The sequence below is a fragment of the Sylvia atricapilla genome, chromosome 23 (genome assembly GCF_009819655.1).
Source record: "Sylvia atricapilla isolate bSylAtr1 chromosome 23, bSylAtr1.pri, whole genome shotgun sequence".
Classification (NCBI taxonomy): Eukaryota; Metazoa; Chordata; class Aves; order Passeriformes; family Sylviidae; genus Sylvia; species Sylvia atricapilla.
In genome coordinates, this window is record NC_089162.1 from 1,951,230 (window position 1) to 1,964,345 (window position 13,116).

Genomic DNA, 13,116 nt, shown 5'->3' on the forward strand with positions numbered 1-13,116 from the left:
CTGAGCTCAGCCTTGGCAATGGGCCTGTCGCTGTGGCAAACCCAGATGGGTCATTGGGCTCAGAGCAGAGAAACTGCCCCAAATCCCCTGACAGCCAAGAGCCCTGAGCTGCCCGGGGCCAGGGCACCAGGAGGAGGCTGGAGTTTTGTGCTGATGATGGGACACAGGAGCTTGGTCTGAGCCACTGGAGTGCTGGCAAGGATGGGCTGCAGCCAGCAGAAGACAGGAAGGATGGATGTTCTGCTTCGGGGAGGAAAGGAGAATTAAAAGCAGAAAATCCAGCAAAGGATTTAGAGGGATGTCATCCGAACAGAATAAATAGATAATTGTCTGAGGAAAAACCTGACCAGACTGGTTCTTTCTGTGCTGGCTCTGCAGCTCAGGACAGCCCCATGGAACTGGCCCTGCCCTGTCCTGTCCCTGTCCCTGTCTGTCCCTTCCATGTCCCTGTCCATGTCCCTGTCCCTGTCCTGTCCCTGTCCCTGTCCCTGTCCCTGTCCCTGTCCTGTCCCTGTCCTGTCCCTGTCCCTGTCCCTGTCCCTGTCCCTGCCCGTCCCTGTCCCTGCCCCTGTCCCTGTCCTGTCCCTGCCCCTGTCCATGCCCTGTCCATGTGTCCCTGTCCTGTCCCTGTCCCTGTCCCTGTCCTGTCCTGTCCCCTGTCCCCTGTCCATGTCCCTGTCCCTGTCCCTGTCCCTGTCCCTGTCCCTGTCCCTGTCCATGTCCCTGTCCCTGCCCCTGTCCTGTCCTGTCCCTGTCCCTGTCCCTGTCCCTGTCCTGTCCCTGTCCCTGTCCATGTCCCTGTCCTGTCCCTTCCCTGTCCTGTCCCGGGGGCTGCAGCAGGACCCTGCACACATCAGTGGGACACTGTGCCCGTGTGCCCACCAAACACCCATCCCAACCCATCCTGACCCATCCAGATCCCATCAGCCTTCCCAGACAGGCTCTGCTACCCCCAGAACACCCTGACTCATCTTGGACAGCCCTGCAGCATTCCTGGGCTCAGTTCACACACAGATTTTTTATTATTATTTTTTTATTTGAAACATCCTTGTCAGGACATTCAGACCTGTAAGAATTAAAAGCGAAACCCAACACAGATATGAAATTTTATGGTGCTGTTTGTAGCAATACTTCCAAAAGTAGCTTTGGCTGGAGCACAGAGAATTGGATTGTGCTGATCCAGGACCCACAAGACACACAAAACATGGTATTGGAAGAGATGGAGTTTTGCTGTGTCTTCTGCTGTATTCCCCTGTTTGTAACCCCACAGCTCTGCTCTAACGTGTTCTGAGCAGTCCCAAGGGTTGGGTCCTCCTCAACAGCACATTTTTGCCACTCTGAGTTTTACTGCCTTTGTTGTAGTTATATTTGGAGGAAAATGTTTGTAAGACAAAAACTATTTTAAAAAATGACTGTCTGCGAACAAAACCAAACACAACAACTGCAAGAGCCTAAATCTCAAATCAAGAGCTTCTCTGAGCCTGCAAGCAGACGAAATCCCAGCATATCCTGCCACTAATTCACAGGGAGTACAAGTTCATCAGGACACAGAGCACGGATATGATGGCAAAAAAATGGAGAAAATGAGATGTTTGTGTGTATTTGCAAAGCGAAGCTGCGGCCAAATCGAGCACTCAGGGTTTCCAAACCCCAGCTCCTGGCCCCAGCTGACTGCCTCAGGATTTCAGCACAGATGCAGAGCTCGGGATGCTCTGCCACGGCCTGAGCTGCTGAGGGCTCTGAGAGAAGGTCAGGCTTGTGCAAGGCTCCTGTGGTGAGGCAGGGCACTGATCCAAACCCTCCATTCCAGGTTAAGAACCTCACTGATGACTTCAGCATCCAACTGTCCTGACAGCAGTGGGGGGGAGTCAGCTGCCAGGACATTAATGGATCTGGGGCAGCACCCAGCCCTGAGCTGGGTGTTCACAACAACAGCACCCAGCCCAGAGCCTTGAGGTGCTCACACAACACCCAGCCAGGAGCGGAGGGCCCAGCCCAGCCCAGAGTGGGCTCTGCAGGTACACAGAGGTCAGCACCTGGCTGAGGGAGGGGATCCTGCCCTCTGCCCACCTGCAGAGCTGCCAGCAGCTCGGGGGGCACAGCACAGGAAGGACCTGGAGATGATGGAGTCAGTCCAGAGGAGGCAGCAAATTGACCAGAGGATGGAACAGCTCCAGTGTGAGAAAACTGGGGAGCCCAGAGAGAGAAGCTTCAGCTTGACCTGACTGTGGCCTTTCAGTACCTAATGGGGCTGAAAAGAAAGATGGGGAGAGACTTTTCACAAGCAGCTGGCGGACAGGCCAAGGGAGAATGTCTTCAAACTGACACAGAGTAGATTTGGGATAGATTTATGGAAGAAATTCTCCCCTATGAGGGTGGTGAGTCCTGGCACAGGGTTCCAGAGAAGCTGTGGCTGCCCCTGGATCCCTGGCAGTGCCCAAGGCCAGGCTGGATGGGGCTTGGAGCAGCCTGGGACAGTGGAAGGTGAGCTTTAAGGTCTCTCTCACCCAAACTATTCTGGGATTCCCTCTGTGTCACCTGCCCGTGGTGGTTTGTGCAGCAGAGAACTGTCACTGGCCACCATCACAGAACACACAGCTCTGACTTTTGGGACAGTCACTGCACACCCAGACAAACACTCAGCTCTTCAGCCATAGTTACCTCAGGGAGTTCACTTTGGTCTTCTTTAAAAGGTGTGGCTGTGAATGAGTCATGAGGCACAGGGGATTAAAGAAGGGGGAGTAAGAGGTTAATTGGATTCTATTTGGAGAGGGATTTAGGTTGCGGGAGTTTTTTCAGTCAGAAGCACATAGGAACATGTCACTTGTAATTGAGCTAATGAAACACCTCTGGAGATAAAAAAACCCACAAGCTAAATTCAGATGGCTTTGGAGACTTGACGTTCATTCACCACAAGGTTATGCAGAGAGGGAAGTGCTGTTTGAGCACAGGGGCTGGAGAGGTAAGAGCAGGATTGAGTTTACTTTGCAAAATCTGCTTTTTGTCACTCAGGCTGCTGGACCTCGGGGTAATTAAGCAGACTGTTGTGTTATGGACACTCTTCCAGGCCAGGAACCCGCTCTGCCAATATGCTAATGCAGTTCTCTGAGTCCAGCCTCTCCCTGCTCTAATGCTATTATATTTTTTTCTAAAATAGGCCTTTTGCTCCATGGTTATTGCTGGGGAATTACACATGGCTGAGCTGAAAGAGCGCTGCCAATACCTGCCCTTTTCCACGCACATTTTGGTGACTCTCAGCACAGTCCTTTTGGTTTCTTTAAGGCTAATTAAGGGTTTGTTTTTCACTCCTCAAAACTGACAAAAGCCTCTGTCCTAAAGCCAAACTACCAAAAATACTCGAATGCCAGCAGCAGAGAGCTGCCTCTCTCAGCTGCCCAAAGGCCAAGCCAGAGTCCTCTTTGTGAGAGATTTTAATGATCTGAAATTTCCTAGTCTTCCAAGTCAAGAAGAAAATCTTCCAGAGCAAGGTGTACTATGTTAAAAATAAAATATATTTCTGGAGGCTGTTTCAAAATCGAAGAGGTATTTGTACAAAACCACCACCTCCATTTTCAGAATGAACCAACTCTGAATGAAAGTCACTTCCAAATTAAAAAGTTGCGTGAAAATTAGTTTCCAATTTTGCAGGTTTTATATTCTTGCTTTGGGGATAATTACAATAATCCAGTAATTTCCTTTCCAAGACACTTTCAGAAAACTAAAATCCCACTTCTTCCTTCCCTCTGTCTCCCTTCAGGAATTTAAAATAAAGTTAGTTTTAATGAGCAAAGTGATTGTGCTTGACACCCCTGATAAAAGAAACTAAAACCAACAGAGTAAATGAATTTTATGCAGTTGCATGAAAAACATCACGGGCACGAGGACCTCAGTTCCTCCACTTCTGTGCCAATTTCGGAACACAGGAAACCCTGGAATGATGTGGCTGCACTCTGTCAGAGGAAACCAGAACAGCACAAAGCAGTAAGAAGAGGAAGTGCAGACTTACACCCACGGCCCTGCACGGATCTGGAGGGCAAGGACAGGAGGAGCTGGGTTTTATATCCTGGTGACACTTGTTCAGCAGGAATTGCCTCTTCCTCTTTGGTTTCTCCTGCTGTGGTTTGATTCTTCCCTCTTCCTGCAGGGGTTTGAGTCCTCCCTCTCTGGCTTCAGACAAGAAGACAGGAAAGCAGCTGCCTGAGCTACCAGCAGGTACCTGGAAAATGGAATGTCTCAGGTTAATTAAGAGATTGAAACATCCAAGGTGCTGCAGGAGAGGAAAATGTGCCCGGGTCGGTGCTGTCACAGCCTTTGTCCCTCCCAACATCCATCTCAGAGCTCTGTGCTGGCCAGCACAAAAGTGAGGCTTTCTCAGAACACGGGTCCTGCAGATCCACTCTGAGATGGGAATTCAGGCTGCAGGCTCCATGGAATCATCACCAGCAACAAAGACAAAACCACTTCGTGCCCAGTTAGAGCTCTGCAGCTGGTTCAGGGAATTTGCATAAACAGCAACTGATGGGGAAAGGCCCCAGTGCCACCCGAGTTCAGCTTCCAGCTCTCCAGAGAAAGGGATCCCATTCCCTCCCCCAAAGCTGCACAGCTCCTACAGTGCTCAGACAAAGAGGGCCAAAGCCAGTAGCCAAAAACTACTCAGACATGGCAGACAGCGACAAGGATCATCTCCATGGAATGGTTTTATTGCAGCGAGGCTCTCCAGCCTCCCTTGATGAGAGCTGTACTTCAAAGGCAATCTGGCCTGGATTATAAACTCTAAATCTGAGGAGCCAGGAGCTCGCAGTTTCCCATTAAGTGGTATTAATTGCCCTGGTTATCGTGTTCTGCAGTTTGACCTAACCTAGTGATTCCCCTTCCTCTCCTGCTGCAGACCATCCATCACTTCTTAAAGGGTTCCACAAAGCTACAGGCAGGCTCTGGTTTGTGTTAGCTTGATTGCTCTGGACTGTAACAAAGCACCCATCACTGCTGCCCAGCCACAATATAGATCAAGCTCCTCTAATCTGTCTGTGTCTCCAGAGGGGAAGGCGAGGCAAATCAGCAGATTTAACCTCCCAGGGCTTTATTTCTGGCGTGGAGGATGTCAGAGGCCACAAGCTTTCACTTTTTCCTTGTTCCCTTAGAACCCACAGCAGGAAGGGCAAGGGACTGACTGGACAGAAACTGGACTTTTCATGCCACTGAGCAGCCAAGGGCCACATGCAGTGCCCAGTTCCTGGCCCAAGAAACAGAGGGGTGAACAAGTGGCCTTTGGGAACTCAACAGCCAAGGCTTTTATGCAGATCAGCTTTTCTCTGAGCAATGAGGCTGCTGGGGATGAAGCCACGTGTCCAGAGCTGGTGGGGAATCCAGCACAGAAGCTCACAGCACGAGTGGATAGTCAGTGTTGTCCATCCTGCAGGTTTCCTTCAGCACTGTTCTGGCTGAACCTGTTCTATGCAGGCCAGTGAATTCCCAGGATGAGTCACAGTAACCAGCACATGGCAGTGGGATGTGTAGCAAACCCATCCTGTCTAGGGTCCTCCAAAATCTGCTCCTCCTCTCCCTCTGGGAGCAAAAAGCTCAGGGCCCTTCTGCTTCCTGCTGCTCAGGGTGAAAAAGGGAGGAGGAGCAAAGGAACAAAGGGTTTAATTCCTGTCCCCCATCTCTCCCTCCGTGCTTTGGAGGGAGAAATCCCTTGAATCACAGAGTGGTTTGGGTTGGAAGAGACCTTTGAGGTCATCTGGTTCCACCCCCTGCCCTGGGTGGGGAACCTTGCCCTGGACCAGTTCAGGAGAAGCAGAAAATCCGTGGTGTTTTTCTTCAGTAGGAGACCCACCCTGGCATGGTTTGATACACTCACCTCTGCATGGCAAATGCATTCCAGGAGTTTGGCTCATGTCTGCACAAACCCAATGCTGTATGAACAGTAATTGCATCCTGCCTCATCAGAGACATCTCAGGGAATGAGCCAGCAACAGCTCCTGTCAGTGCAGGGCTCTGACTCAGGATCAGACTCAGGATTTTCCAGTTAGACTCAGGATTTTCCCAGTTTTCTTTCCATGAATCCAAGCCCTACCAAACAGTACTCACCCAAGGAAATATTCCTGCCCGGGATGCCAGATGCTGCCTTCAGCTCCCCTCACAAAAATCCAGATGGAGAGTGGAGGGGATGTGGGTGCACACGTGGGCTTCTCCTGCAGTGGTGTGAATCAGCCACGCTGCAATCACAATACCCAGTGATACTCTGTCAAGTGGTTTTTAAAAAGGAGACTTAAGGGAACTTGAGCAAAATTAAAATATTGAAAGCTAGTAGATTAAAAGAAATGAGCTGTAAGCCTGAGAGAAAAACAATTTTGCCCCTAACACAAAGAGAATTTTTAAGAGAAATTCACTCGTCTGTTCTTCAAGGAGATATTTCAGCCTGGTTTATGCTCACTTTTTCAAAAGAGGCTGACCTGAGCATTTTTTTATTTCTTTCAAGCATAACAAACCAACCCAAAGCCATTTCTTTTTGTCTGGCTCCTTCCTCTCTCTGTATTAATTTCAATTCAATCAACGAGGCAGTTGCATAACTGTTGTTTGTAATTGCTGTCACGTCAACCCTGAAACTGATCACTGCAACATTGAAGTTATATAAAGGTTTTGTTAGGATTTTTGTTATTTTTCTCGTTGAAATTGTGGGAAGATGAGTCTTACCCTGGAGAGATGTTTTGGTTTTCTGAGCTCTGTTGTCTATTAGTCTTGTGCTTTGGTGTCTTTTCTCTCCAGTTTTGTTTTACACAGTGCAAAGGTCTGTTTATGCACAGAAACTCTCCAAAAACAGTTCTGTGCACCCCATTAATACACAGGCTAAAAAAACTCTGCTGAGTCAGAGGAGCTACTGGCAAAAGTAAAGTTCACAAAATGGTAAGCTCTTAAAGAGCAATTTAAATTTCTGGCAAGGCAGACTATTTAAATGCTTCAGTGGCTGGGATTGTAATTTACCCCGATCTTCCAAACCCAGTGGACTGTTTCCCTGCAATGATGGAGTATCAAACCCCATGGGATCCTTTCTCCTTGTGTGTATGTCTCTTCACTCAAACACACAGAAATGCTCCTGGAGTTGAGGGTCAGCCCCTCCAAACTCCTCAGGGTGTCCTTGCTCCTCTTGAGCACTCCTGGTCATCCCCTTAGACCCAGGCTGTGCTCACCTGGGAGGGAGGCTGTTCCCTGTCCCCTGAGAGTTTAAATTATCCATTTTACCATTTGTTTTCTGTCTTTCTAGAGGCACCAATGCCAGGGTCATACTCACAGATCTCTTGGGCCCGAGGTAGTCTGAAGACATTCTGCGCTGCAGACAGAAATGCTTCAAGCCAACAAATAATTAAGGACTTTATTTTGACATAAGTGAATTGTTCCCAGTACTTACTCGTTCCTTCCTACTTAAGAGCAATCTGTTTGTAGCTGACATTGCTTCTTCTTCAAAATGTCTAGACAATGTCAGCCTCTACAAAGAGAAAAAACAAAAGAAAAAATATGCTGAAGTACCATCAATGCCCACTTTCTCCTAAAAAAAATAAAACAACCAACAAAACTCTTTTAAGACCAGAAAATATATCTGCTTCTTACAGGATCTTGTCTGTAAGTCCTGCCCCCCCGGGAGGAGGAGAAGCTTGTTTAGAGATGGGCATGGGCAGGAAACCACAGCTCTCATTTCCACTCCAAAATCAAGAGAAGCCTGTTAGGGCTAAAACAGAGCAAAGCAAGGTTCTTGCTGGAGGTCCAAGACCCATTTCATCTGAGCATCAACCAAGAGACAGCAGCTCCAGCTCTTCCCGTGGGGAGCAGCAAGGACAGACTTGGTCAACTGATGCTTCCACAGGGTCGTTGTTCAGAATTCCTTCTGAATGAGCACACAGGGGTTGTGTGTGCACCTTCAGGGAACAGGCAGTACTCTGTGAGAAAAAACCTGTTACTTCCTGAGCGATGGGAGCTTTACAAAACACAGATTTCAAGCACCTAGGGAGGCACAGGGGAGACTGGGAATGCAGTTTACCCAGATGTAGTGCTTGGATTCCTAAAGACACTCCCACAGGAATCCTGTAGTGTTCAAAATGAGAGGGATGTGTCTAAGAGTCAGGCACAGCCACTCAAATTAACACACAGGCACGTTGAATTTATTAACTTTATAATTTGGATAGAAGAGTTGAAACTTCAACAGCAAGGCAAAGGTTCAAGAGAGACACATAAATAGATGCCTGTGAGTTACTGTCTTATCTTCACCTGAAACCTTGTGACTGAGAGGAAGGCAACTCATGCTCAAAGGCAATTAACTCAAGCCCTTAGAGTGGTTTTCAAACACACAGATCGCACCCTTGGTGTTTGTGGCCTATTTCTCAAGGATTTGTAAAAGGCAGCTCAGGCAATCAGGGCTACTATCAGTCAATCTGCTATTCAGCCATGCCTGTGTGCTCTGAGAAACTGCTAACAGAGCCCAAACTCCACAAGGACTGCACCCCGATCTCTGGGCTGTAGGAGAGGCTCTGCCATGGACACTCCTGCCCTGCTCTGCATGCTCAGGCTCTCACAGCAACCTCAGCTCTCAGAGCGGTGATGTGACCTTACTGCTCTGGAGATGAGCTTGTATAAAGCACTTTATGCATAACCTAAGCCAGGTTTCTCTCAGCGCTTCATTTTCCTGGGGTATCACCTGGATAGGAATTGGTGCAGTCAGTCCTGGGAGAACTCTCCTCATCCCTGCTCTGCCACATTCTCAGTAGCTGAGTTTGGTCTTAGCTCAGATGCTCTCTCTAAGCAAAAGAAATAATCCTTCATTACTGTCAGGAATAACGTGCTTAACGCTCTAAGGAAGGCACAAAAAGCTTCAATAGTGTGCATTTGCTTTGTTAAAGGTTTCACACAAAGCATATGGTTGTGCTTTGGAAAACCTGCTCCAGTCACCAGCCCAGGCTTTGCCATGCCCCCGGTGTGCCCTGCCCAGCCCTGGGGTGCTCTGTGCACTCACAGCTTCACCATCACCGAGGTGTGCCCTGCCCAGCTCTGGAGTGCTGTATGTGCCTTTACAATCAGCCAGAATTTAGCTGGGGACACTCAGCTAAGCATCACTGCAGACTCCAAATGGTGCCCGATTTCAAAGAACCAAAATTTTTGCTTTCATGGGAGACCCAAGCCTCTGCCTCTCACACTGGAAGCTCCAGGGCCCTAACCAGATAAACTCTCTCCTCCAGCTCTGCTCTTGGTTCAGACACTTGTCCCTAAACATGGTCCTCAGCAGAAATCGGGATTTAGAAACTCTCAAGCTGTTCCCAAGGTACACGGTGGCTCCAACTCCTCTGCACCAGGGAGTGCTTTTCCATTTCTCACTCCTGTGTCAGACACTGAACAGTTTGGCAGCTGGTGTATAAATCACTCCAGCCTGCTTGTTATTGAGCTGGTGTAGGGCAGAGTTTCCTCTTCAGCCAAGCACTTCCCAACCTCCCATGTTCCCAGGTTATGTGTTGATCCAGCCGGGATTCCAGCTCGCTCAGGTGGCTCTGTAGGAGAAAGTGATTTTAACTGCAAGGGCTGTAGAAACAGCAGGGTGGATTTTGAGTGCCATCCCTCTGGGCTGTTTCATGACTACTTTGAAGCTCACAGCTGCCACTACAGTGACTGCCTACTGTCCTCTTTAACCAGCACCTGCTTTGGGAAATTTGGTTAGGCCCCCTTTGGCTTTCCATCAACATCACCCCACAGCAAGTTGGCCCCATCACTTCTGCACAACGAGGTCTAGAGAGAACAGCAACAGAAGGCAATCTAATATACAACAGAATATGAAACAGAAATGTGTACTTTATTCTTAATACTTTACTCGTGTAACTCCTCCAACCATTTATTAATTTTGTTTTAAACTACCTTTCTTCCAGTGACAGCTTCAGCACCAGTGAGTTCTCCTCATATCAGCTATTCTGGGCCTCGTTAGGAGCAAAGCTGTAAGAGAATGGAGCTCCAGGGACAGAGCTGCACCTTCTCACTGAAGGCCCAAGTGACTCTGTTGTACTGCAAGGCAAACTCTGGCAGAGTTAATAACGACACAAAGCAAAGATATACTCCATAAAACATTAATATTTTAATGAAAAATCTTAGCTTCATGTTTCTATCCAAAGACACTCAAAACTAGTTTTTCTCCCACCTTAATTTTGACCTATAATGGGACCAGTTTGGAGATTTTTTTTTTTTTTGTATTTTGGAACTTTTTTTTTAAAGATTAAACAACCAGGCTAGCAAAAAGGTACCCAATACATACTTTTCTTATATCAAACAAGCTAGTATTTCAATACAATGTAACTATACAGAATATATACATTACACGTATGATCACAAAGCAAACACTACAGGCTCAGAACAGATTTGAAAAAAACATGATATTCACATTGATTACAATAACTCTAAAAATGATTGTAACGTTGAAACGGCACTTAGTTTACACAAAAAAGTCACAAAATATATATAGCCACCAAGAACTATGGTTCCTGAAAAATACTAATAGCCAGATAGTATATATAAAATGTGAAGTGTATTTAAACATCGTATACATTAAAAAACAAAACCAAAACCCAAAACCAATTCTGTTAGGTCAATAAACATGCCAAGTAATCTAGCTGTGGCCAGCATCAACAAGAGAAGCTGTACTGTGGATGAGATGATGACTGGATATACGGCTGGTGACTGGAGACTGGCACAGTTAAGGGGGTTTCACTGTTACTAAAATGCACAAAGAAGCCCAACAATAATTTAATTCACATTTTTTTTTTCCCCTCCAGCTTCTGCTTTTCCCTCTTCAGGGTTTCACCATGGGGCAGCACCTCGAGTGAAGGCACTGCAGGAACAGAGCAAGGAAGCTGTCCAAGGACTCGGTGTAGCCAGGGTTACAGGTCAGAATATCAAAAGCATGCATCAGCTAAATGAATGGTGAAACAAATCACTCTTCTGGGGACTTCTGCAACCCTCAGGAAGACTGTAGGTACAGTTGCCACACAGGCTGGCAGCACCAGATTCCATTTTTTTTTTTTTTTTTTTCTTTTTTTTTTTAGTGCAACCAGATTTGTAGCTGAGACCTGTGGGACACGGAGTTACTGCACTAGCACACACAGAGTGAACAAAAACCCAGAGCAGTAAGTACTGTTGCACTAAAAAAATTCACATTTGTTTCTTTTATGGTACATTTCCTCAAATACTTGGAACCCACTCTATTTACCAGGTACCTCTGATGTGGCTGAGGCTGTCTGGCCTTAAACCCTGACCTGCCCACGATGCTATGGGATTTCTTATGTCTACAGTTGGAGATGAGAACCCTCCAAAACAGGATTTCACCTTGTGAGCAAAACTCGAACGTAAGCGGCCTGAATGAAAATCAGCTATTTCCATATCCTGATGGTGTGGAAGTTGCAATGGATGTAGGAGCAGCAGGTGCTCCTCCATCTGAATTCTCTCATCCCTGCAGGGTGCACAAAGCTCCCGCTGGATTTGCATATAAAATGCTTCCTGGTTTGTCTCTGGGAGAGACCAGCACTCATCTCAGTGCTCCCACAGCCCGGGCTGAGGGTGGAACCAGCGACCAAGAAGCTCCTGAAGCCCTCATATAAAAACCTTAAACCATAAAAACAATAAAATTCCATCCCGCAGGGGACATATAGGGATCATAGTCTTATAAAATATATTTGACTGCATTGGCAGCTATTACTTTTTTAAAAAAGTTTAAATTCACACTGTTTAGACTCAGAATCCATGTGAACCCAGAACCATTTTCAATAAGCGAGTCTACTGATCTCTCAGTATGAGAGACTTGCCCGTGGTCTCAGTGAGCCTGACAACTGAACTCCAGCTGTGGGAACACACTTGTGGCTGACTCTGCTTGGAGCACGAGGGCTGAACCACATCAACCCTGACCCTTGTCAAGCAGACATAGAAATGCATACTAAATAATGGATTTTTTTGGGGGGGAAAAAAAAAACCAAACAACCACAGAGAAGAATAAGAAAATGCATCCCAGGATTCAGAACCCTGTGATAATATACTGAAAAAAAATTACGTTTTAGGTTTAATCCCAAGTATAGTTTAAGGCAAGTTTTTTTCTGTTTTAATTATCTCTCTTGCTCTGTTTGGAATCCAAGTACATTAGCAACATAAATTGTTTTAAGATGGCCTGTGTTTTTACATCTCTCTTGTGTGAAGAACATAAGACATTTCAAAAACTGAACACTTCCAACAAGTTAGAGAGCAGAAATAAAATGGTGTTTGCATTTAAACTGTATTCATTTCTAAGGAGAAAAGAGATATAACAACAATTACAGACAGGAAAATTTAACAAGTAAACCCAACCCTAAACCAACCAAAAAAAATCCTCCAAGAACTCTATTGTTCCTCCAGCTGAACCAGACTGAAAAGTGAGAACTAAATTCAGATGTTACCCAGAGATAAGGAGGTTGGAGAGATAATATAAACACACAACACAACGAACAATGAACCCCAGGCCTTGCCTTGTACCTCGGTGTTAATGACCCTTATTTCTTTTCAAGGAAGAACAGATCAGAGCTGTGAAGTCTTTGTAACTTTCCCCCTTCTCTTTGGTATTCTGAAAGCAACTTGCCTTCTGACTCAAAATTTTAAGTCTTAAAAATCCAATATCCAGATATGTCTATGGTGTTTTGTACCTTCTCGCCAATGAATTCCTTAGCAAAATACTTCAGGGATGAAAATGCTCAGATTCTAATGATCAGATTATATCCTCCAGCTCATACCTGACCCCTTTGATTATTACAGCTATGCAGTCAGGAAATGTGGTTTGGGTGAAGCATTTTTCAGAACATGAATCACAAAGGACTCTCATTTACCTGCATAACGTGTCAGGAAAAAGAGAAAAATGCTGTATTTGAGTTCAGTGTCGTAGCCCTCTAGTTCAAAAAAAGCTCAGCAAAGGCATTGTCTTGTCTCACTGGCTTCTCAGAGAAACCAGAAGTGGAAGAGAAATGGTCTCTAAACTCAGCTCATCAACAGGCACTGGGCTATTTCACAGTACAGCAGCCCACAAAAAGCATTTCTCCTTCAAGCCCTTTTAAGAAGCCTCACAAAGGTGGA

The 13,116-nt window shown here is 46.5% G+C and overlaps 1 long non-coding RNA gene across 1 annotated transcript; it reads right to left on the bottom strand.

The window, feature by feature from the left end:
* Window positions 1-3,832: 3,832 nt before the first annotated feature.
* Window positions 3,833-7,460, bottom strand: LOC136371095 (uncharacterized). The gene is made up of 2 exons (XR_010745273.1): window positions 7,409-7,460; window positions 3,833-4,216 (listed from the first exon to the last, which is right to left on the bottom strand). It is a non-coding gene; the product is annotated as an uncharacterized lncRNA (long non-coding RNA).
* Between the last annotated feature and the right edge of the window lie 5,656 nt (window positions 7,461-13,116).